The sequence below is a fragment of the Balaenoptera borealis genome, assembly GCF_965194805.1.
Source record: "Balaenoptera borealis genome assembly, chromosome: 12".
In the NCBI taxonomy this organism is placed as follows: Eukaryota; Metazoa; Chordata; class Mammalia; order Artiodactyla; family Balaenopteridae; genus Balaenoptera; species Balaenoptera borealis.
The window spans coordinates 48403960-48426646 of NC_138869.1; the positions used below are offsets into that span (position 1 = coordinate 48403960).

Below are 22687 nucleotides of genomic sequence, written 5' to 3' on the forward strand. Positions count from 1 at the left end.
CCTCTGGCTTCCAGGTGTGGGTCCTAGTTGCTGACTGATCCTTCCAGGCTTTGGACAACCTTCCTTCACACTTCAGGCATCAGACTTCATTTCGCCTGCTTTCCCCAGCAGACCTCCCCCGTTGGAGGGGGAGCGGGGGAGCAGGGCCCACGCTTGCCTTCACACTTCAGAGAGTTTGGTAAGTGAGTTTTTCTTCCCAACAGTAAAAGCACTGGGACAAAGGGACCGTGTTTGTTTGAAGCTTGTAATTCAGACATCCATCTTCTTGGTGAATTTGTGTTCTAAATTTTCTCAGAAACCACAGAATAAGCTAAACTTCTTAGGAAGCCCCTAGACTGCTTTCAAACAGCACAAGCTGGGAAACCAAGGTTCCATGATGTTTGCTCCCCGTAGCAACCTGCCAGCGCCTGCTCCCCATGGTTCCCCAATTCATCCTTTAACGCTCTTTTCCCCATTTCATAAGAATATATTTAAGCTTAAAAAAAAAAACTCTCTCCCTTCTGTTCCTGCATGTCAGAGAGGGCTCTGAGGAGCAAAGTAAATTTTCCTGATTCTGATACCTACAGTACTTGGAACAAATGTGGGTGGGGTGAGAAGGAGATCTTGATGAAACGGAAAGGCATAGGGTGTTTTGTTTTGTTTTAGTTTTTTCCAACTCCAGGGTCCCGTCGCTGACTTTCAATCAACACTGTTCTGCACCTGCTCACAAAGGTAGGCCAGGCATTTAGGTCCACCACAATTGAGGTTATTTTGTTTGAAAACTTCCTGAAATCTCCGTTAACCTTCAAAGCGAGTCTCTGAGGTAAATGTAACATCTCTGAACCTAAGATTCTCCAGGTTGGTGACTTACCCCATTTTTCAAATAAGAAGCAGGCCAGTAGAAGGGCCAGAACATAATTACTGAAAAAAAAAATTCCATGAAGTGAGAAGACCTATGACAAATGAAGACAGACATTTCCTAGAGAATATAAGAGGAAAAAAATGCAAAGAAGGTTCAATTGTTAAATGTCAAATTGCAAAGCTTTCTTTCCATTTGTCCAAAACAAAAGGAAAAAAAGAGAATATGTCTTTATTGCAACCAATTTGAAAAACAGTTTGGCAGTTTCTTCAAGTGTTAAACATATGTTTACCATACAACCCAGCCAATCCTGGATATTTACCCCAAATTAACAAAAGCATATGTCCACACAGGGACTTGAAGATGAATGTTCACAGCGGCTTTATTTGTCAGAGCCACAAACTGGAAACAGTCCAAATGTCCAGCAGCAAGTGAATGAATAAGCAAACTGTGGTTCATAATACAATGGAAAGCTACTCAACAATAAAAAAAGATGAACAATTGATGTACACAATGACATGGAGTAAAAAAATCCTTACGGTAAATGAAAGAAGTCAGAAAAAAAGAGAATACAGGGACTTCCCTGGTGGTCCAGTGGTTAAGAATCAGCCTTCCAATGCAGGGGATGCGGGTTCAATCCCTGGTCGGGGAACTAAGAGCCTACATGCTGTGGGGCAACTAAGCCTGTGGGCCACAACTAGAGAGCCCACGTGCTGCAACTACAGAGCCCACGCACTCACTCTGGAGCCTGCATGCTGCATCTACTGAGCCCGTGAGCCACAACTAGAGAGAAGCCCACGCCCCGCAGCAGAGGGTCCTGCATGCTGTAATGAAGATCCTGCAGCAGCCAAACATAAATAAATAAATAAATAAATAAATAAATAAATAAATAAATAAATATTTTTAAAAAAGAGAATACACACTGTATGATAGCATTTTTATAAAATATAAACTAGTCTATACTGATAGAAAGCAGATGACTTGCTGCTGGGGGAAGAGGTATGAATTACAAGGGGCATGAGGGAACTTTGGGGACATTTACCTTGATTGTGACAATTATTTTATGGATGTCATCAAACTGTACATTTTAAATACATGCCCTTTTTTGTATCAATTGTACCTCAATAAAGCTGTAGAAAACATGGCAATGATTCTTTCCTTCTATTTGAAATGAAAAGAAAAAAAGAATATGCCTATGTGCTCAAGAACTTTGAGATAATTTTGAAGCTTGTAATGAACAGTGGCATAGACTCTTTTCATCTGAATGTTTGGCACTGGTTAGAAAAATAATTTCTACTGTTCAGGCTCTCAGACAGTACATAATTATCTGATTGTGTGGTATTGAGCTTGGAATGAATTTTATGGCTTTGCGTCCTGTTTTCCCATGGATGATGTACTTGTAGAATAGGAGATATCTTTCTATTCCTACTACAGATATTCCTGACTTGGTCCATGGAGTAGTATTTGTCAACATTCCTACTAATCAGAAAGAGCTGGGGAAAAGCTTTTGCCCTTACCCCCTCTCCATGGCAGGAGAAGTAACTTATCTTGTGGATGAGATGAAAAGTGTTCTTCTCTCTGGCTGACCAGTATGGAGGCAGGCTATTTTCTTCCCTCTCCCTATTCTCTAGGTGGTAAATACACCTAGGTTGGGCCTCTTGTCCATCTGATGTGATGGGGCTTGAGATACACCCAGATCCTTCATCCATGTGACGGGAGGAGTCACCTCTGTAGACAGAACTCTCCCACTGTGTGGTGGCAAGGTGTAGACTTGAGTTGAGGTGGAAAGAGGTCATTGAAAGCTGAGTTTGGCTTCAAGTCTGAGTCATAGTCTACAATCTGGCTGATAATAAAGTGGATACTATGATTCAATTTCAACCTCTAAATTGGTTCAGAATCCATAGAGGAGGGAGTTGTGACTAACCAGATGATGGGATCATATCAGGTGGTGCTGCTATTGCAATAGCATTCTGCATGGAAGGGAATGATAGGTGTGTTGTCATATTCCCAATGGGAGGAAGACTCTTTCTACAGATAACATAAAAAGCAAAGGACTCAATTATACTCCAGTAAAGATGTTAAAAAAATAATATAATATAAAATTATACTTTTAGTTATTAAAAAAATGTAAAGGACTTCCAGTCATAAAATAAATAAGTCATGGGAATGTAATGTACAGCATGGTGACTGTAGTAAATAATACTGTATTGTATATTTGAAAGCTGCTAAAAGAATATATTTTAAAAATTCTCATCACAAGAAAATATTTATAATTATGTAATGTGCCGTGGAGCTAAGCACAAAATTTTATAACTATGTATGGTGATGGATGTTAACTAGACTTATTGTGGTGATCAGTTTGCAATATATACAAATATCTAATTGTTACGTTGTACACATGAAACTAATATTATATGTCAATTATATCTCAATTTTAAAAAAGAATGAAAAAAACAGTTACTAAAAAAGTAAAGGAAGGGACTTCCCTGGTGGTCCACTGGTTAAGAAACCGTCTTGCAATGCAGGGGACGCCAGTTCAATCCCTGGTCAGGGAACTAAGATCCCACATCCTGCAGGGCAACTAAGCCTACACACTGCAACTACTGAGCCCACGTGCCACAACTACAGAGCCCACGCGCTCTGGAGCCTGCACGCCACAACTAGAGAGAAGCCCGCACACCGCAAGGAAGAGCCCACGTGCCGCAAGGAAAGATCCCACGTGCCGCAACTAAGACTCGGCACAGCCAAAAAAAAAAAAAGTAAAGGAAGACACAGGTGAATTTTTTTGTCACATTACTAAGTTAAACAGTTTCTCTCATCTGGCATTTGGATATATCAATTATAAAAAGCATTACGGGGGCTTCCCTGGTGGCGCAGTGGTTGAGAATCTGCCTGCCAATGCAGGGGACACGGGTTTGAGCCCTGGTCTGGGAAGATCCCACATGCCACGGAGCAACTGGGCCCGTGAGCCACAATTACTGAGCCTGCGCTCCGCAACAAGAGAGGCCGCGATGGTGAGAGGCCCGTGCACCGCGATGAAGAGTGGTCCCCACTTGCCGCAACTAGAGAAAGCCCTCGCACAGAAACGAAGACTCAACACAGTCATAAATAAATAAATAAATAAAAGAACGTGAATTAAAAAAAAAAAAAAAGCATTACACCTTTAAATCAATATATTCAAGGAAGAGATTAATCACACTTCTAAGCTTAGAATGTCAATGCTACTTGAGAGTATGCTATACAATTTTAATATGTGAAGGTATTTTTTTTGTCATTCAGTTGCTAAATTATCAGAATAATTTGGAAGAAGGAGTTGAAGATTTTGAGGACGCATTATTATATAATGTTTAAATGATCAAACCACTTATTAGATGATTTTTCCTGAATTCTTTGTGATTTCAGTTCTTTAAAATGGAAAAACCTAAGGCCCAAAAAAATTAAAAAGGGAAATACCTAAAGCCACCCAAAGATCCTTTTTACCTTGTCACACACCTCTCCATTAATTTCTGAACTTGTAATGGCTGAGGAGGGGTTGGAAAATTTTTGCACAGGTAGAGCCAGAGAATAGAGATGTCATGTGCACAGACACAGAGAAATGGTGCTGAAGAAATGACTTGCAGTAACAAATAAGAACTGACTGTTGAGATATGGACTCAGAGTAAAGAAAAGACAAGTGTGATAGCCCCATGGAATGATATGCCCTCCATCACACCACTTTTTCACGTCATGGTTCACTCATGAGGGAGCTGAGGGACTAACAATCTCAATGAAGTATCTGCCCCAGATGGGGCAGCTTTGTGAACAGTTTCCACCATACATTTGCTGGAGTTCTCTTGTCTTCTCCTATCATCTGCCACTGAGCCCAGAACTGCCACAAGAGACCTCATCTCCCACCATCCTCATCGATTCTCCATCCCTTTAAACATCTTTATTTTTAAACCAGCTCATCCAATACTTATGTTTGTTTGTTTGTTTTAAAGGGACATGGGAAGGTCTCTCCAGGTGCAGTGGGGAGGGATTCCAAATTCTTGGGTTGGACAGGTACCATCAAAATGGTTACAGTGCAACAGTCTATGCCTCATACTTTCTGTATACTTCTAATAAAACTGTCTGCTGTCCTAGAGCAAAGAGCCTGGAGAGTTTATTGGACTTCCTCAAAAGCAACAGAGTTGGGATAACAGAACCTCCACGAGGAAAATGAGGTTATGTAAGGTGCCTTTTCCAAAGAAGAGAAAGCTAGAGCCAGCCAAGATTCGAACCCAGCTGTGTCTAGATCAGAACCATACTCTTTAACCACTGCTTTCAAACGATCTCCCTTCTGAGGAAGAGTCTGTCATTACCAGCCCTAAGTAGGTCAATATACGTAACCGCATTTGTTTCTTATAGTCTTCACCTTTTCACTGTGAGCCTGGCCATCCATGGCACTCTTTGATCCTTCTCTTTTAGGAGTGATTCCTAGGACCAAAGCCCTTCTAGTCTTCTAGGTACTGTAATTATCTCAGGTGTATCTCATAACTCAAGAAAGATGCCAGGAGAAGAGATTGGTTCAAGATGGTGGAGTAGAAGGACGTGCTCTCACTCCCTCTAGTGAGAGCACCAGAATCACAACTAACTGCTGAACAATCATCGACAGGAAGACACTGGAACTCACCAAAAAAGATACCCCACATCAAAAGACAAAGGAGAAGCCACAATGAGATGGTAGAGGGGTGCAATTACAATAAAATCAAATCCCATAACTGTTGGGTGGGTGACTCACAAACTGGAGAACACTTATACCACAGAAGTCCACCCACTGGAGTGAAGGTTCTGAGCCCCACATCAGGCTTCCCAACCTGGGGGTCCAGCAACAGGAGGAGGAATTCCTAGAGAATCAGACTTTGAAGGCTAGAGGGATTTGATTGCAGAACTTCGACAAGTCAGGGGGAAACAAAGACTCCACTCTTGGAGGGCACACACAAAGTAGTGTGCACATCAAGACCCAGGGGGAAGGAGCAGTGACCCCATAGGAGACTGAACCAGACCTACCTGCTAGTGTTGGAGGGTCTCCTGCAGAGGTGGGGGGTGGCTGTGTCTCACCGTGAGGACAAGGACACTGGCAGCAGAAGTTCTGGGAAGTATTCCTTGGCATGAGCCCTCCCAGAGTCCGCCATTAGTCCCACCAAAGAGCCTGCAGGCTCCAGTGCTGGTTCACCTCAGGCCAAACAACCAACAGGGAGGGAATTCAGACCCACCCATCAGCAGACAAGTGGATTAAAGTTTTACTGAACTCTGCCCACCAGAGCAACAGCCAGCTCTACCCACCAGCAGTCCCTCCTATCAAGAAACTTGCACAAGCCTCTTACATAGCCTCATCCACCAGAGGGCAGACAGCAGAAGCAAGAACTACAATCCTGAAGCCTGTGGAACAAAAACCACATTCACAGAAAGACAGACAAGATGAAAAGTCAGAGGGCTATGTACCAGATGAAGGAACAAGATAAAACCCCAGAAAAACAACTAAATGGAGTGGAGATAGGCAACCTTCCAGAAAAAGAATTCAGAATAATGATAGTGAAGATGATCCAGGACATCGGAAAAAGAATGGAGGCAAAGATCGAGAAGATGCAAGAAATGTTTAACAAAGACCTAGGAGAATTAAAGAACAAACAAACAGAGATGAACAATACAATAACTGAAATGAAAACTACACTAGAAGGAATCATTAGCAGAATATCTGAGGCAGAAGAACAGATAAGTGACCTGGAAGACAGAATGGTGGAATTCACTGCTGTGGAACAGAATAAAGAAAAAAGAATGAAAAGAAATGAAGACAGCCTAAGAGACCTCTAGGACAACATTAAACGCAACAACATTCGCATTATAGGGGTACCAGAAGGAGAAGAGAGAGAGAAAGGACCCAAGAAAATATCTGAAGAGATTATAGTTGAAAACTTCCCTAACATGGGAAAGGTAGCCACACAAGTCTACGAACTGCAGAGAGTCCCACACAGTATAAACCAAAGGAGAAACACACCGAGACACATAGTAATCAAATTGGCAAAAATTAAAGACAAAGAAAATTCTTGAAAGCAGCAAGGGAAAAACGACAAACAACATACAAGGGAACTCCCATAAGGTTAACAGCTGATTTCTCAGAAGAAAGTCTACAAGCCAGAAGGGAGTGGCATGACATATTTAAAGTGATGAAAGGGGAGAACCTACAACCAAGATTACTCTAGCCGGCAAGCATCTCATTCAGATTTGATGGAGAAATCAAAAGCTTTACAGACAAGCAAAAGCTAAGAGAATTCAGCACCACCAAACCAGCTCTACAACAAACGCTAAAGGAACTTCTCTAAGTGGGAAACACAAGAGAAGAAAAGGACCTACAAAAACAAACACAAAACAATTAAGAAAATGGTCATAGGAGCATACATATTGATAATTACCTTAAATGTGAATGGATTAAATGCTCCAGCCAAAAGACACAGGCTCGCTGAATGGATACAAAAACAAGACCCATATATATGCTGTCTACAAGAGACCCACTTCAGACCTAGCGACACATACAGACTGAAAGTGAAGGGATGGAAAAAGATATTCCATGCAAATGGAAATCAAAAGAAAGCTGGAGTAGCAACACTCATATCAGATAAAATACACTTTAAAATAAAGAATGTTACAAGAGACAAGGAAGGACACTACATAATGATCAAGGGATCAATCCAAGAAGAAGATATAACAATTATAAATATATATGCACCCAACATAGGAGTACCTCAATACATAAGGCAACTGCTAACAGCTCTAAAAGAGGAAATCGACAGTAACACAAGAATAGTGGGGGACTTTAACACCTCACTTACACCAATGGACAGATCATCAAAACAGAAAATTAATAAGGAAACACAAGCTTTAAATGACACAATAGACCAGATAGATTTAATTGATATTTATAGGACATTCCATCCAAAAACAGTAGATTACACTTTTTTCTCAAGTGCACACAGAACATTCTCCAGGATAGATCACATCTTGGGTCACAAATCAAGCCTCAGTAAATTTAAGAAAATTGAAATCATATCAAGCATCTTTTCTGACCACAACACTATGAGATTAGAAATCAATTACAGGGAAAAAAAAGTAAAAAACACAAACACACGGAGGCTAAACAATACATTACTAAATAACCAAAAGATCACTGAAGAAATCAAATAGGAAATCAAAAAATACCTAAGGACAAATGACAATGAAAACACGATGAGCCAAAACCTACGGGATGCAGCAAAAGCAGTTCTAAGAGGGAAGTTTATAGCTATAGAAGCCTACCTCAAGAAACAAGAAAAATCTCAAATAAACAATCTAACCTTACACCTAAAGGAACTAGAGAAAGAAGAACAAACAAAACCCGAAGTTAGTAGAAGGAAAGAAATCATAAAGATCAGAGCAGAAATAAATGAAATAGAAACAAAGAAAACAATAGCAAAGATCAATAAAAATAAAAGCTGGTTCTTTGAGAAGATAAACAAAATTGATAAACCATTAGCCAGACTCATCAAGAAAAAGAGGACTCAAATCAATAAAATTAGAAATGAAAAAGGAGAAGTTACAACAGACACTGCAGAAATACAAAGCATCCTGAGACTACTACAAGCAACTCTATGCCAATAAAATGGACAACCTGGAAGATATGCACAAATTCTTAGAAAGGTATAACCTTCCAAGACTGAACAAGGAAGAAATAGAAAATATAAACAGACCGATCACAAGCACTGAAATTGAAACTGTGATTTAAAATCTTCCAACAAACAAAAGTCCAGGACCAGATGGCTTCACAGGTGAATTCTATCAAACATTTAGAGAACAGCTAACACCCATCCTTCTCAAACTCTTCCAAGAAATTGCCGAGGAAGGAAAACTCCCAAACTCATTCTATGAGGCCACCATCACCCTGATACCAAAACCAGACAAAGATACTACAAAAAAAGAAAATTACAGACCAATATCACTGATGAATATAGATGCAAAAATCCTCAACAAAATACTAGCAAACAGAATCCAACAGCACATTAGAAGGATAATACACCATGATCAAGTGGGATTTATCCCAGGGATGCACGGATTCTTCAATATACGCAAATCAAAAAATGTGATACACCATATTAACAAATTGAAGAATAAAAACCATATGATCATCTCAATAGATGTAGAAAAAGCTTTTGACAAAATTCAACACCCATTTATGATAAAAACGCTCCAGAAAGTGGGCACAGAGGGAACCTACTTCAACATAATAAAGGCCATATATGACAAACCCACAGCAAACATAATTCTCAGTGGCTGGTGAAAAACTGAAAGCATTTACTCTAAGATCAGGAACAAGAAAAGGATGTCCACTCTCGCCACTATTATTCAACATAGTTTTGGAAGTCCTAGCCACGGCAATCAGAGAAGAAAAAGAAATAAAAGGAATACAAATTGGAAAAGAAGAAGTAAAAATGTCACTGTTTGCAGATGACATGATACTATACATAGAGAATCCTAAAAATGCCACCAGAAAACTACTAGAGCTAATCAATGAATTTGGTAAAGTTGCAGAATACAAAATTAATGCACAGAAATCTCTTGCATTCCTATACACTAATGATGAAAAATCGGAAAGAGAAATTAAGGAAACACTCCCATTTACCATTGCAACAAGAAGAATAAAATACCTAGGAATAAACCTACCTAGGGAGACAAAAGACCTGTATGCAGAAAACTATAAGACACTGATGAAAGAAATTAAAGATGCTACAAACAGATGGTGAGATATACCATGTTCTTGGATTGGAAGAATCAATACTGTGAAAATGAGGATACTACCCAAAGCATCTACACATTCAATTCAATCCCTATCAAATTACCAATGGCATTTTCTAAAGAACTAGAAAAAAAATCTTAAAATTTGTATGGAGACACAATAGACCCTGAATAGCCAAAGCAGTCTTGAGGGAAAAAAACAGAGCTGGAGGAATCAGACTCCCTGACTTCAGACTATACTACAAAGCTACAGTAATCAAGACAATATGGTACTGGCACAGAAACAGAAATATAGATCAATGGAACAGGATAGAAAGCCCAGAGATAAACCCATGCACCTATGGTCAACTAATCTATGACAAAAGAGGCGAGGATATACAATGGATAAAAGACAGTCTCTTCAATAAGTGGTGCTGGGAAAACTGGACAGCTACATGTAAAAGAATGAAATTAGAACACTCCCTAACACCATACACAAAAATAAACTCAAAATGGATTCAAAACCTAAATGTAAGACCAGACACTATAAAACTCTTTGAGGAAAACATAGGAAGAACACTCTTCGACATAAATCACAGGAAGATCTTTTTTGATCCACCTCCTAGAGTAATGGAAATAAAAACAAAAATAAACAAATGGGCCTAATGAAACTTAAAAGCTTTTGCACAGCAAAGGAAGTCATAAACAAGACGGAAAGACAAGCCTCAGAATGGCAGAAAATATATGCAAATGAATCAACGGACAAAGGATTAATCTCCAAAATATATAAACAGCTCATGCAGCTCAATATTAAAAAAACGAAAAACCCAATGCAAAAATGGGCAGAAGACCTAAATAGACATTTCTCTAAAGAAGACATACAGACGGCCACGAAGCACATGAAAAGATGCTCAACATCACTAAATATTAGAGAAATGCAAATCAAAACTACAATGAGGTATCACCGCACACCTGTTAGAATGGGCATCATCAGAAAATCTACAAACAACAAATGCTGGAGAGGATGTGGAGAAAAGGGAACCCTCTTGCACTGTTGGTGGGAATATAAATTGATACAGCCACTATGGAGAACAGTATGGAGGTTCCTTAAAAAACTAAAAATAGAACTACCATACGACCCAGCAATCCCACTACTGGGCATATACCCTGAGAAAACCATAATTCAAAAAGAGTCATGTACCACAATGTTCATTGCAACATTATTTACAATTGCCAGGATATGGAAGCAACCTAAGTGTCCATCGACAGATGAATGGATAAAGAAGATGTAACACATATACACAATGGAATATTAATCAGCCATAAAAAGAAACGAAATTGAGTTATTTGTAGTGAGGTGGATGGACCTAGAGTCTGTCATATAGAGTGAAGTAAGTCAGAAAGAGAAAAACAAATATCGTATATTAACGCATATATGTGGAACCTAGAAAAGTGGTACAGATGAACCGGTTTGCAGGGCAGAAATTGAGACACAGATGTAGAGAACAAACGTATGGACACCAAGTGGGGAAAGCAGCAGGGGTGGTGGTGGTGGTGTGATGAATTGGGCGATTGGGATTGACATATATACACTAATACATGTAAAATGGATAAGTAATAAGAACCTGCTGTATAAAAATATAAATAAAATTCAAAAATTCAAAAAAAAAAAAAAAAGAAAGATGCCAGGAGCCCTGCACTTTCAATTCTTAGTGTAACGTATGTGCTGTTGCTCCCACTTCCATTTACCATGGGTACCCAGCCTCTGGTCTTACCCCAGGCCAATCCTGCAACAGTATTTCTTTGCTTGTATAATTCCCAATACCAAATCCCATCCACAAATGTAGATTTGACTCAAGATTTTGTAAGAGAGGCAGAAGAGGTAGTTTATGTTGCATTACAGATAGCATTTCATTCAAAAATTCTGGGATATCTTCTAATTCTCTCTTCTTGGACTTGCAGCCATCTACCTTCCAGGCTTCTGACCATCTCTTCTCCGTTCATTTGTGGAGCAATTTAGCTCTCTCCCTGTTTTCGTATCCAAGTTTACATACCTCCACAAAACCACTGAGAATATTGTCAGGTGGATCAAATGCTATTGTTTCTGAGTATAAGGATTTTTGTTTGAACTGAGCCAAGTAAACGATTCTTAATCAATGAATAGCCAACCATTTAAAAGACAGTGAGATACTGTAAATATTTAATGTAGAAGGGAGCAAGGTAATAGAACCAACTAAAACCCATCTTGTTCAGGAGAGATGAGAGGAGAGATGGTTAGGTTTTCTGAAGAGCCACTCCTGAAATCTTTACAATGAATATGCCTTTTGTCCTCATGGAACCATTTGTTCCTGGAGAGGCTTCCTCGCCTGAAGAGTGAGGAGGCTGGAGAAGATGTTCTTTGACAAATCATTCGTCTTCATGAGGCCAAGATAGGGACCACTGGGCTGAAATTCATGTGTCCAATCCCAGAGACCTAGTGGGAGAGACAAGGCCTCCCCAGGAGAGGGCTCAAGCGCAGCCCAAACTTGGGTGTAAAAGCCAGTATTGTACTTGCTTCAAAACTAGTTTCTGGCTTTTGGGTTTTTTTAATAAATTTATTTATTTTATTTATTTTTGGCTGCGTTGGGTCTTGGTTGCTGCGCGCAGGCTTTTTCTAGTTGCGGCGAGCGGGGGCTACTCTTCGTTGCAGTGCACGGGCTTCTCATTGCGGTGGCTTCTCTTGCTGCAGAGGACGGGCTCTAGGTGCACGGGCTTCAGTAGTTGTGGCATTCAGGCTCAGTAGTTGTAGCTTGCTGGCTCTAGAGCACAGGCTCAGCAGTTGTGGTACACTGGCTTAGTTGCTCTGCAGCATGTGGGATCTTCCCAGGCCAGGGCTCAAACCCGTGTGCCCTGCATTGGCAGGTGGATTCCCAACCACTGTGCCACCAGGGAAGCCCTCCAAACTAGTTTTTAAGCAGCTAAGACATTTTGTCCAGCAAGGAAAAACAATGATAATGTGGACTAGAGTCAAAGAACTCCATCCATGTAGACACACATTCTGGTATCTTTCTGTCTTTATCAACACTACCTCCTGCCAACATTACCTTCTCCTGTGGAGAAGAATAGGGTACCTTTTGTGAGGCTTTGCACAAAACTATAGAGAGTACAGTAAGCTTCCTAATACCCTGCTGTCTCCCTTCATGGTCTCTCCTAGACTCCCAGTACCTCATCCACTTTTCTCTCTAGCCTGAGAGAATTATAGAAGAGGCTCAGTCCTAGGATTGTGGTGATTCAAGATTTGGTGTTTGTAATGGAGAAGCAACTACAATGAGGAATGTATTTGCTTCCAGCCATTCTACGCCCAAATGTTGACAATTTGCTTCTGTCAGCTACTGAAGATCCTTGGGTTGTGCTATATAAACAAGAATTAGCTCTCCTCCCTTTGACCCAGGATAAGAACCTGAGAATCTGCATTACTCACAGACTTCAGTAGCTAATTTTTATGCAATTTAAAATGTGATAACCACTCTGATACAGGGGAAGATTATGGATGGAAGCTATCATGGAATATATTGGGAAGGGTGAGGGGGTGGTGTTTGTTACGTGTGGGCCAAGGGAGGTTCGGCAGCCTAGGATGCCTTTTAAGAGCTGAGAAATTCAGTGATCAAATTTTGGTGGTTCCTCTAGCACTTTCCTATCCATTGTCCCCACTCCTCAACCTCCGTTTTGGGTTGACATACATTTGGCTGGCTGCAAAGCAAGGCTGGCAAAGGTCTGTTACTGTCCCTCTGTCTCCCTCTTTCCCTTAGACACAGAGCTGCTGAGATGAGCTGGTTCATAGCCCCTTAAAAGGACTAGTGATGACACATTTGCATTAACATCTGTCCATTTGTTTCCAGACACAGTCTGGGTGGCCTCATTTAAGTAGAAATGGGAGCTTCCTAATTATCTCCTGCACCTATGTGTAGTCTTTGCAGCTGTTCTGGGGTCTCAGGGGGCTTCCACGAGGCCCTTACAGGTTCCCTGCCCACCTGTCAGCCTCTCCATCCCTACTTGACAGTAGGACTCAGCTGTAGCAAGAGCACAGAGGTCAGGGCTTGAGCTGGCCTCTACATGCTCTGTAATCATAGCCAGAAATGGAGAACACTGTCTTGAGTGAGTGCGCTTGGCTTTGCTGAGGCTCATTGAGGCTCCCCACCTAGGGAATCCTGAGACCTTTTCCCTGGGAAGAAGAGAGGAGACAGCAAAGATAGCTGATGAGCTCCTTAGAAGTAGAGCTGAGTCAGAACTTTGAGTGGCGTGGCTCCTGGGGTCACACCCAATGAGAACTCAGACCAGACTTGGTAGCTGTGGGGAAGGGGGGGTTAACATCTGTTCCAAGGCTTTCTCCTGTCTTGTTAACTTTGTATGACCTCCTTTCAAGCTCAAGTGGGGAATGGTTTTCATCTTGCAATAGACTCTGAGAGGCAGCCCCTTGGAGCATATTCTGGCTGGTGTCCTGGCTAGGTGAGGTCTGTCCTCAGGAAAGAGGAAAAGCATGTTCTCTTTAGGGAACAAGGTCAGGCTCTTTGAGCACAATCATTCCCAAGATCTTAGACTCAAAGGTAAGCTTCTCTGATCCCTACTAATAGGATTCATGAAGGACTGATGGATGTAGGGAGAAGGGAAGGGCGATAATAACCCAGGGGGCTTAACCTCTTGGTCACCAGTGGAATGAGAAATGTTAGAAAATTCTCCATATTAATAGAGTGGGGCATGTTATCAGATATGTGCTCATCTGTCTTGAGTTGGTCTTCCTAGAATAGAGCCTGCGAGAGACTCAAGGTTATGGGATTTATTGAGGGAAAGTTCTTCAAGAAAAACCTATAAGTAAGGGAAGGAGCTAGGAAAGGGAAGGGGGAAGAGCTGAGGAAGGATGAAGTCTCAGCCTGGTCAACGGCAAGGAATACCCGCTATCCCCCAGGTTTGATTCCATTCCCTGATGATGCTCCACTCCTGCTTCAACCCCTGCCTACAAGCTTCACTGGGTGCTGGAGATGGACCAGGTCCTGGAGATGGACAGTGCCCCTGTCTTGAAGGGCTCCAAGTGGTCATCAATGCCTATAGGCAAACAAGTATCTACGTTATTACACTTTTCACTATCACTTTTCAACTATCTATGTTATTACACTTTTCTATGTCACTTCCATACCTGTACCGGGAAGTGCATTATTTCTAGTCAATCAGTCTCGCTCTTGGGCACACAAGTTTACAAATACATTTCACACCTAGTTTTCTAATGGTTCTGAAATAACATTCCCCCCAAATTTTGTTCTGGGCTACAATGATGGGTCATTATTTCCATAAAAAGAGCTGCAAATTTTGTTTTCCACTTAAAAATCCACTTATATGTTTAGGCGAGTTTCTTTTAATTTGATGTTTTAAAAATGATTAACATATTGAGGTTTGTGCATTTGTAACTAAAGGTTAACTTCACTTCAATTAAGATGATAAAATCAATGTGTTTATGCCATAATTCAGAACATGGTAGTAAAGTTAATTTTATTTTAAAATTAAAGTTGAAAGCTTTAAATTATGTCATCTAACTATTTGTTTAGTGTGTATATTTAAGTGTACATATAAAGGTATAGTATAATTAATGAACAAAGGAAGCTTATGAATAATGAAGAAGAGAGAACTAGGAGTTTAAAACTGATGTTTGGAGTATTCAGTTGGCTCTTACTAACAGGTGGTAAAGAGTTGTTCTCCACATTTTGTGTGACCTTCCCAGAGAACAGAGGTTCCTCATCTCCTCAGAAAAACCCTCACTTGAAAGCTGGATAACTTTGTGTCTTGGTGATGACACTTGTCATGCTTTGGAATTATTTTATAAGCAAACAACATAAGTTCCTTGCTTCTAAAAGAGCTAGAGCTTCTAGGTTACCTTCGGCTATGTCTATTTGAAACTCTTTTATTACCATTCTGGTTAATAAAGGAGCCAGGCTATAAGCATATTTTATCCTCAGGCCCCTATGCTCCTATCATAATCAAGTGGCCAATCTCCGGCGACGACTCTTCTTTTTAACGTTGTGCCTACTTAACGGGATGGATTGGAAGGCCCTGGAGATTTGTTAAGGCTCTCCGTGGCCATAGTATCGTCTTACCTTCAGGATAATTTGGTCTGATCTGTATAAAATAGCCATGTATACATATGTTTTATCCATGAAAGGATTCTATCATCCTCCACTTTAAAATCATGTTTGTCACTAACAAAGTAGAGTCATTTCGTTTTGTCATCAACAACTGGATTCTCCGCTCTCCTTTCATTTTGCCTGAAGGTCTGTTATAAGCTACAGGCCAGAAACTAGGTTTTCCTAAAGTAACAACAACAAAGGACAGCATGGGAGCATCAGCAGGAAGGACCGCACCAAATGTGATAATCAGACAATTATCGATACTGTCGCAGGTTTCCCAGAGAAGCTAACCTCACCACTGTGAGCAGACGTGTCAGACTGTGCCAGGGACATCAGTCAGAGCTGCCAGGACTCTTGAAACCCAGAAGTAGATGACATTATGAAAGCAGACAGCAGATCCAAGGTTGGATGAAACAAGAATTGATTATGTAGACAGAATGAAATAGATGAGAAAAGTATTATTGTATTTGTTGGCATTGTCTTTAGTGTTCTACTTTTGAGGGGCATACAAAGAAGCCCCTTTTCTGTATTCTTGGGACATCTTTAACCCTCGAAATAGCTGGCTGGAGTTGTGCAAACTGGAATGAAACTGAATGATGCCTCATCTTAATTGACTCCTCAGAATTCATGAAAGACATTCTAAGGGAAATCTTAATATAGGTACAATCTAAAGAATCACAGAAGAATGTAAGGACGATGATGCCCCTGGTAACTGGAATGCAGATGAATGTTTTTACAGTGGGCTATGCTTAGTTATAATAATAGCACCTATCTTACAGAGTTCTTGTGAGGATGAGACCAATAATCTGTGAAAAGAGTTTACGACAGTGCTTGGCCTGAAGTAATTCTCAATAAATATTATTTTTTAAGGTTATTATCACTGATATAATTGCGTTTGATTCTCATAGTAACTCTGTGAGATAGGACTGTAAAAATGAGGAGACGATTGGCAGAATGGAGTAAGAAGGGATGTTTCTTCCATAAGCATGCATAGATGCTGGTCATAGCTCAGTCACTGGCTGCTTCTAGACCACAGGGGACAGGTGCCCTCTGTGCTTATGCAAGGCACAACATGCACCACTGTACATGGTGGTCCTAGTTTAGAAGCTGACATTGGGTAAATATCTGAACGTGATGAAGTAGCAAATCTTGCAGATATTTTAGAGAAGAGCATTCCAGGGAACAGCATGGGCAAAGATCTCAGACAGGAACATATCTGGTGAGACTGAGGAGTGGCCAGGAGGCTAGTATGGTAAAGGCATTTGAATGAGAGGCAGAGTAGATGGTGATGAGATACGGAGTCGTACGGTGTCCTGACCATTTGGCTCCCTCAGTCCTGGTGGGGGGCCTTTGGCTTTTACCCCAAGTGAGATTAGAGCCATTGGAGGGTTTTGAGCAGAGGGGTGATGGGACACTAAAAGCTCACTCAGGCTCTTGTGGTAAGGGGTCAGTACAGAAGCAGGGAGATCAGTTAGGAGGCTAGTGCAAAGGCCATCTCAATGTTACAGGCACAGGATACAGCAACAAATAAAACCAGGCCAGCCTTCATGTTTGGAGATATGGGTAGTAAGACAAAGAAGCAGGTTGAAATGCAGTATGTCATGAAGACGAGTGGGTAGAGGGGGATGGAAGATGTCTGTGGCAGGTCAACAACGCTCTCGCCATTAACTGCTAAAACAGCCAGAAACAAACACTAAAAACATGTTTTTGAAGGCTTCTGAATGCAACCAAAACTGGGGGCAGAATCCTGAAGCTGGAATCACAGAGAGATATATTTGTCAGCTGCTTTTACCCTTGGGCACTGGCCAAAGTGTCAGACAAGAGGTCCCATTAAAATATAAGCCAGATCATGTCATTCCTTTGGTCCACACCTTCCCATAAATACTCATCTAATTTAGCGTAAAGCCAACGTCTTTTCGATAACTACAGGTCCTGCAATTGGCCCCCCTTTATTAGCTCTCTAACCATTTCCTACTATGATTTCCCTTTGTGCCTTCTGCTTCAGCCACCCTGAGTGTTTTCCTGCTCCTCAAACCTCCCAAGCACATGTGTGTCTCAGGGCCTTTGCACACCATGCATATTAGCTGGGATGCACCTCTTCCAGAGATTAGCACTCCTATCTCCTTGTCCTCCTTTCTCACTGCTACCTTTTCAATGATTCCTTCCCTGACACACTACTCAAGATTACAACACTCCCTTATATTTTTTCTCCATAGCATTAATCACCATGGTCTTTATTACATACTTACTTATTGGTTTTGATTACTCTTTCCTCTCCCCACAAGGCAAGCTAAGAGGGAATTTATTTTTATGTTTTGCTCACATTACCTAAAACAGGGACTGGCCCCTTGCAGGGCCTTGATAAATATATGTTGAATAAATCACTGAATGAATGAATGAATGGATGACCTACATACCACCAACACTGATAAGTTTCAACCATATAGAGTTAAATTAATTTGAAACTGAAGGAGATGACAGAAGCTGACACAAAACTCTCCTCCTTAGGAAGTTCAGTGTTATGGGAGGAGAGTCCAGCAAACCTCACTAATAATCCCTTAGATTTTAAAGTTAAAGCCTGAAGACATGGATGAACTGTAGAAAAGTCAGCAATAACCTTTGCCTGCTATAGATCTATTCAAAAGGGCTCAGAAGGAAAAGAATGTGGTCAGGCTGTTTTTCTGACTTGGTTTCCAAATGGGAGCTTGATCTAGCTTCTAGATGTGAGAGAAAGCCTCCTACCCTGGAATGAAACAATCTGCAGAAAGAAGTCTCAGTAAACAACCTATCAAGAGCCATTTGCACACATGCAGACAAAACAAAAAAGTGATGGAAAATGTAAAATTTTCTTCAGTCTCATCAAATAGTCCACAAGCCTTTTGAATTTGTCATCATCTTTTCTCCCATGTGACCTGTTCACCTAAAAGTAGGGCATCTATTGTCAGTCCTAAATCACACCTCCCTATTGGATATGGGATTTCATCAACATACACTAAGGGTTCACTAAATTTTAGTTGAATGAGGCTAAAGGCACAGCACACAGAACAAATGCATGTACCCAATGGTGATATTCAAAATATTTAACCATGCACATGGCTCAGAAAGAACAACTCCCATAAACAACCAGTACAGCTACAGCAGACAATACTGGTTGAAAATCAGCCACACATTTATCACCTCTCTCTCCCACCCCCAACATAGATTCAAACACCACTGTATGAGACACTGTATCTAATTGTGACAATGTCCTTGACCCTTTGGTCTGCAGCCTTTCTTATTTCCTAATGCATTCATTCACTTAGAGAAAGTAAACTGAGTCACCTATAAAGTCCTACCTTTCTAGGATGTAGGCTTCTTAATGTTTTGCTGACTTCTGAGTAAAAATTTTGCATCACTAGATATTAACTGTTTAAGTTCAGTACAAATATACCCAGGTTCTAGGCCAATAAAGGTGATTTGCATGCCTACCCAGTCTGATCTTTTCATTATCTCAGCAAAAGTAATTTTGCATACAAGTAACTTACTAATAATTTCTACTTTTATTATTCAAAGAGCTCTTATAAGTACATGTGTCTCTTCAATGATATAAAACTTCCTTTTCTTCAAGATTAAATATAAAACTTTAATTAAAATACTCAAGGCAATAAAGTCAAATTCTAATCCCTTTAAATAGTCAATGAAATGGAATTGAAAGAGAGAGGAATGGTGGATTGTTTTTCAATGATCCATTCAATCTTTTAAAATTTTTCATTATCTTCCAAAAAATAAGTTATCTGAGATAATAAGTTTCTTCTTTACAGGAGGCAAAATTTTCCAATGAAACTGTTATTATTCACTCAATCAATATTAAAATAATCAGCTACAGGGAATGGTGCGTCTACAAAATAAATGCCTGCTTTGGACACGTCATTTTTTGTAGACTGTTTCTGTGCAATTTTATTTTATGTATGTCTATCTCATCTCAGCATTCATTATGGAAGGAGAGACAATTTTCTAATTTCACTGACTTCAGTACACCAGCAGCAGCAACCATGCAGGTGTATAACTTCAGCATTTGTTCTACAATATTTTAACACACACCATCCATACCTCCAATTTCCTTCCCTACGTCCATAAAAAGTTGTTTGATCCAGCTGTCATGAAAAGTGTTAAAGTTCATTTGAAACTACATATATAGGGGACTTCCCTGGTGGTCCAGTGGCTAAGACTCCATGCTCCCAGTGCAGGGGGCCCAGGTTCTATCCCTGGTCAGGGAACTACATCCCGCATGCCGCAGCTAAAGACCCCACACAGGGCAACGAAGACCCCACGTGCCGCAACTAAGACCCGGCACAGCCAAATAAATAAATATATATAAAAAAAAAGAAACTACATATATATATAAATGGTAGGTTTCTCTCCATCACCACAATTATGCTATTACATATCTTGCGTACTGTGAATAATAAATCAAACAATTCTAAGTGTCTCTTCTTGCACAAAGTTGCCAGCTCTTTCCTTTTTAAGATGAGAAGACTTTTAAAAATTAATATGTGGCTATTAAAAATTATAGCCAACAGGAGAACCATCATCTTGAAGATTAGAAGACAGAATAGTCTCTGAAAAAATGACTTGCTATAGACAGTAAAACAAAACTTAAAAAACTGTTATGTTAAAAAAAAAACCCAAAAAAACAAAACCCCACAACTGTCATGCTTTATGGAACAAAAGGAGAAAGCATGAAATGGAGGTGACTGTACCTTATTCATGAACACATATTAGAGTATTTGCCACATAGTAGTCACTAAATAAATATTTGTCAATTTAATAGTTGAAGAAAATTTTTCTGAAATCACACCAGGATATGCGTATCAACACTAAACACATCTTGGGTAAATTTTTTTTTGTTTTTTGTATTTAAAGAATGAAAGATAGGTAGATAGATAAATAAATGAGAAAGGGGGGAAGAAAGAGAGTTCTATAAAAACTGAGTAAAGGAAAAAAATTAGGAATGGAAATTAGACTGGGCTCAGATTTCTCTGGAAATACTAAATTCTAAAGGACAATGAGGAAACCTCTGAAGAATTTAAGAAAAAGTTGTAACCTCCCCCAAATTTATATCCTGCCAAACTTTTATGTCTAAAGGCAACAGAAAAATATTTCAAGCATTTTATTCTTATAATCATCTTGAAATATTACATAAATATTTCATACCAGCAGTCTTCAATATAACATACACTTACCTCAGGAATACATAAAATTTTTCAAGGAGATAAATGGGCACAGATGGTTTTATAGGAATCAATTCCTAGATCCTGAACATATGTATTGTTTTTCAAAACTAGTTCACTTGGTTCTTCTTTCTAAACTCCCATTTAATAATCACTCCTTTCCTACTTGACAAAAGAAAGATCAACCTCTTACCCACCCGGAAAATTACTATTCTACAGGATTGCTTTTCATGTAAATATCTCTGGAACAATTCAGAATAATAGTATCAGGACTGAGAAAGAGCATGACTCTGAAGACTTAGTAAAAAACACTTTTGCAGATAAGGGAAGTAGCATCTGTTGTCTTTAATAAATTGAATGTTAAGCTGATGGATCATTTAAAAAATTGTTTCATACTAGTGAATGTGATTTTTGGCTTCTAACACAGGAGTCTAAAGAACTGAGTAACATTGTTATAGAAAATACTTTCTATTCCTATCTACTTAAACATTAGTTTGCATTTCCTCAACTTTTATATAAATGTACTCTTTTTAGTCCGACTTCTTTCAGTCAGCATAATACCTTTGAAATTCACGTGTGTTGTTGCTTATATCAACAGTCCTTTTTGTTAATGAATGGTCTTCAGTTATATGGATATACTACAGTTTACTTATCCACTCAGCTGTTGATGTACATTTAGGTTGTTTTGGCTATTACAAATAAAGCTGCTATGAACATCTGTGTACAAGTTTTTGCATGAACACATGTTCTAATAAGTATGTAATATGTAATAATGATTTTCTTTTCTCTTGCATGAATCTCTAGGAGTGGAATGAGTAGATCATATGGTAGGTGTATATTTAATGTTTTAAGAAGCTGACAAACTACTTTCCAAAGAGGTTGTGCCATTTTATATTCCACCAGCATTGTATGAGAATTCCAGTTCTGCCATGTCGTCACCAATACATTGTAAGTGGAAGCTTAAGCAGTGCTTAGAGAAAATTTTATAGCTTAAGTGCTTATACTAGAAAAAGAAAGTCCTAAGATCAATAATCTACCCTGCCAATGTAAGAAACTAGAAAACAAAGAGAAAATTATATCCAAAGCAAGCAGAAAGAAGGAGTTAATAAAGATAAGAGCAGAAATCAGTGAAATTAAAAATAGAAATACAGTAGAGAAAAATCAATAAAACCAAAGGCTGGTACTTCATAAGCATTAATAAAATTGGTAAATCAGATGAACTAAAGAAAAAAAAAGTTACAAATTAACAATAGAAGGAAAAAAGAGGGGTCATCACTACAGATCTGACAGACACTAAATAGACGCTAAATTCATCTGTGATAAACATAATTTGATAATAAGGGAACTAAAAAGATAATAAGGGAATACTACAAAAAACAGCATCCACAAATTTAACAACTTAGATGAAATGGATCAATTCCTTGAAAGACATAAACTATCAAAATTCACTCAAGAAGAAGTGTAGATAACTTGAATATTGCTATATCTATTAAAGAAATTGAATTCATAGTTGTTGTTGTTTTAAAGTAATAAAGAATCTTCCAGGCCTAGAAGATTTTACTGGCAAATTCTATCAAATATTTAAGGAAGAAATAATACTGATTCTACACAATCACTTTAAGAAAACAGAATGAAAGAAAACACTTCTCAAAGACATAAGAAAGAAAACTACAGACCAATATCACTCATGAATATAGATACACCACCACCCCCAAATTAGCAAA

The 22687-nt window shown here is 39.4% G+C and overlaps 1 protein-coding gene across 9 annotated transcripts in view; it reads right to left on the reverse strand.

Moving 5' to 3' along the window:
* Positions 1-22687, reverse strand: part of LOC309608508 (uncharacterized protein) — a gene marked incomplete at its 5' end in the record, with an annotated part of 555765 nt that overhangs the window by 137221 nt on the left and 395857 nt on the right. The window lies entirely within an intron of this gene.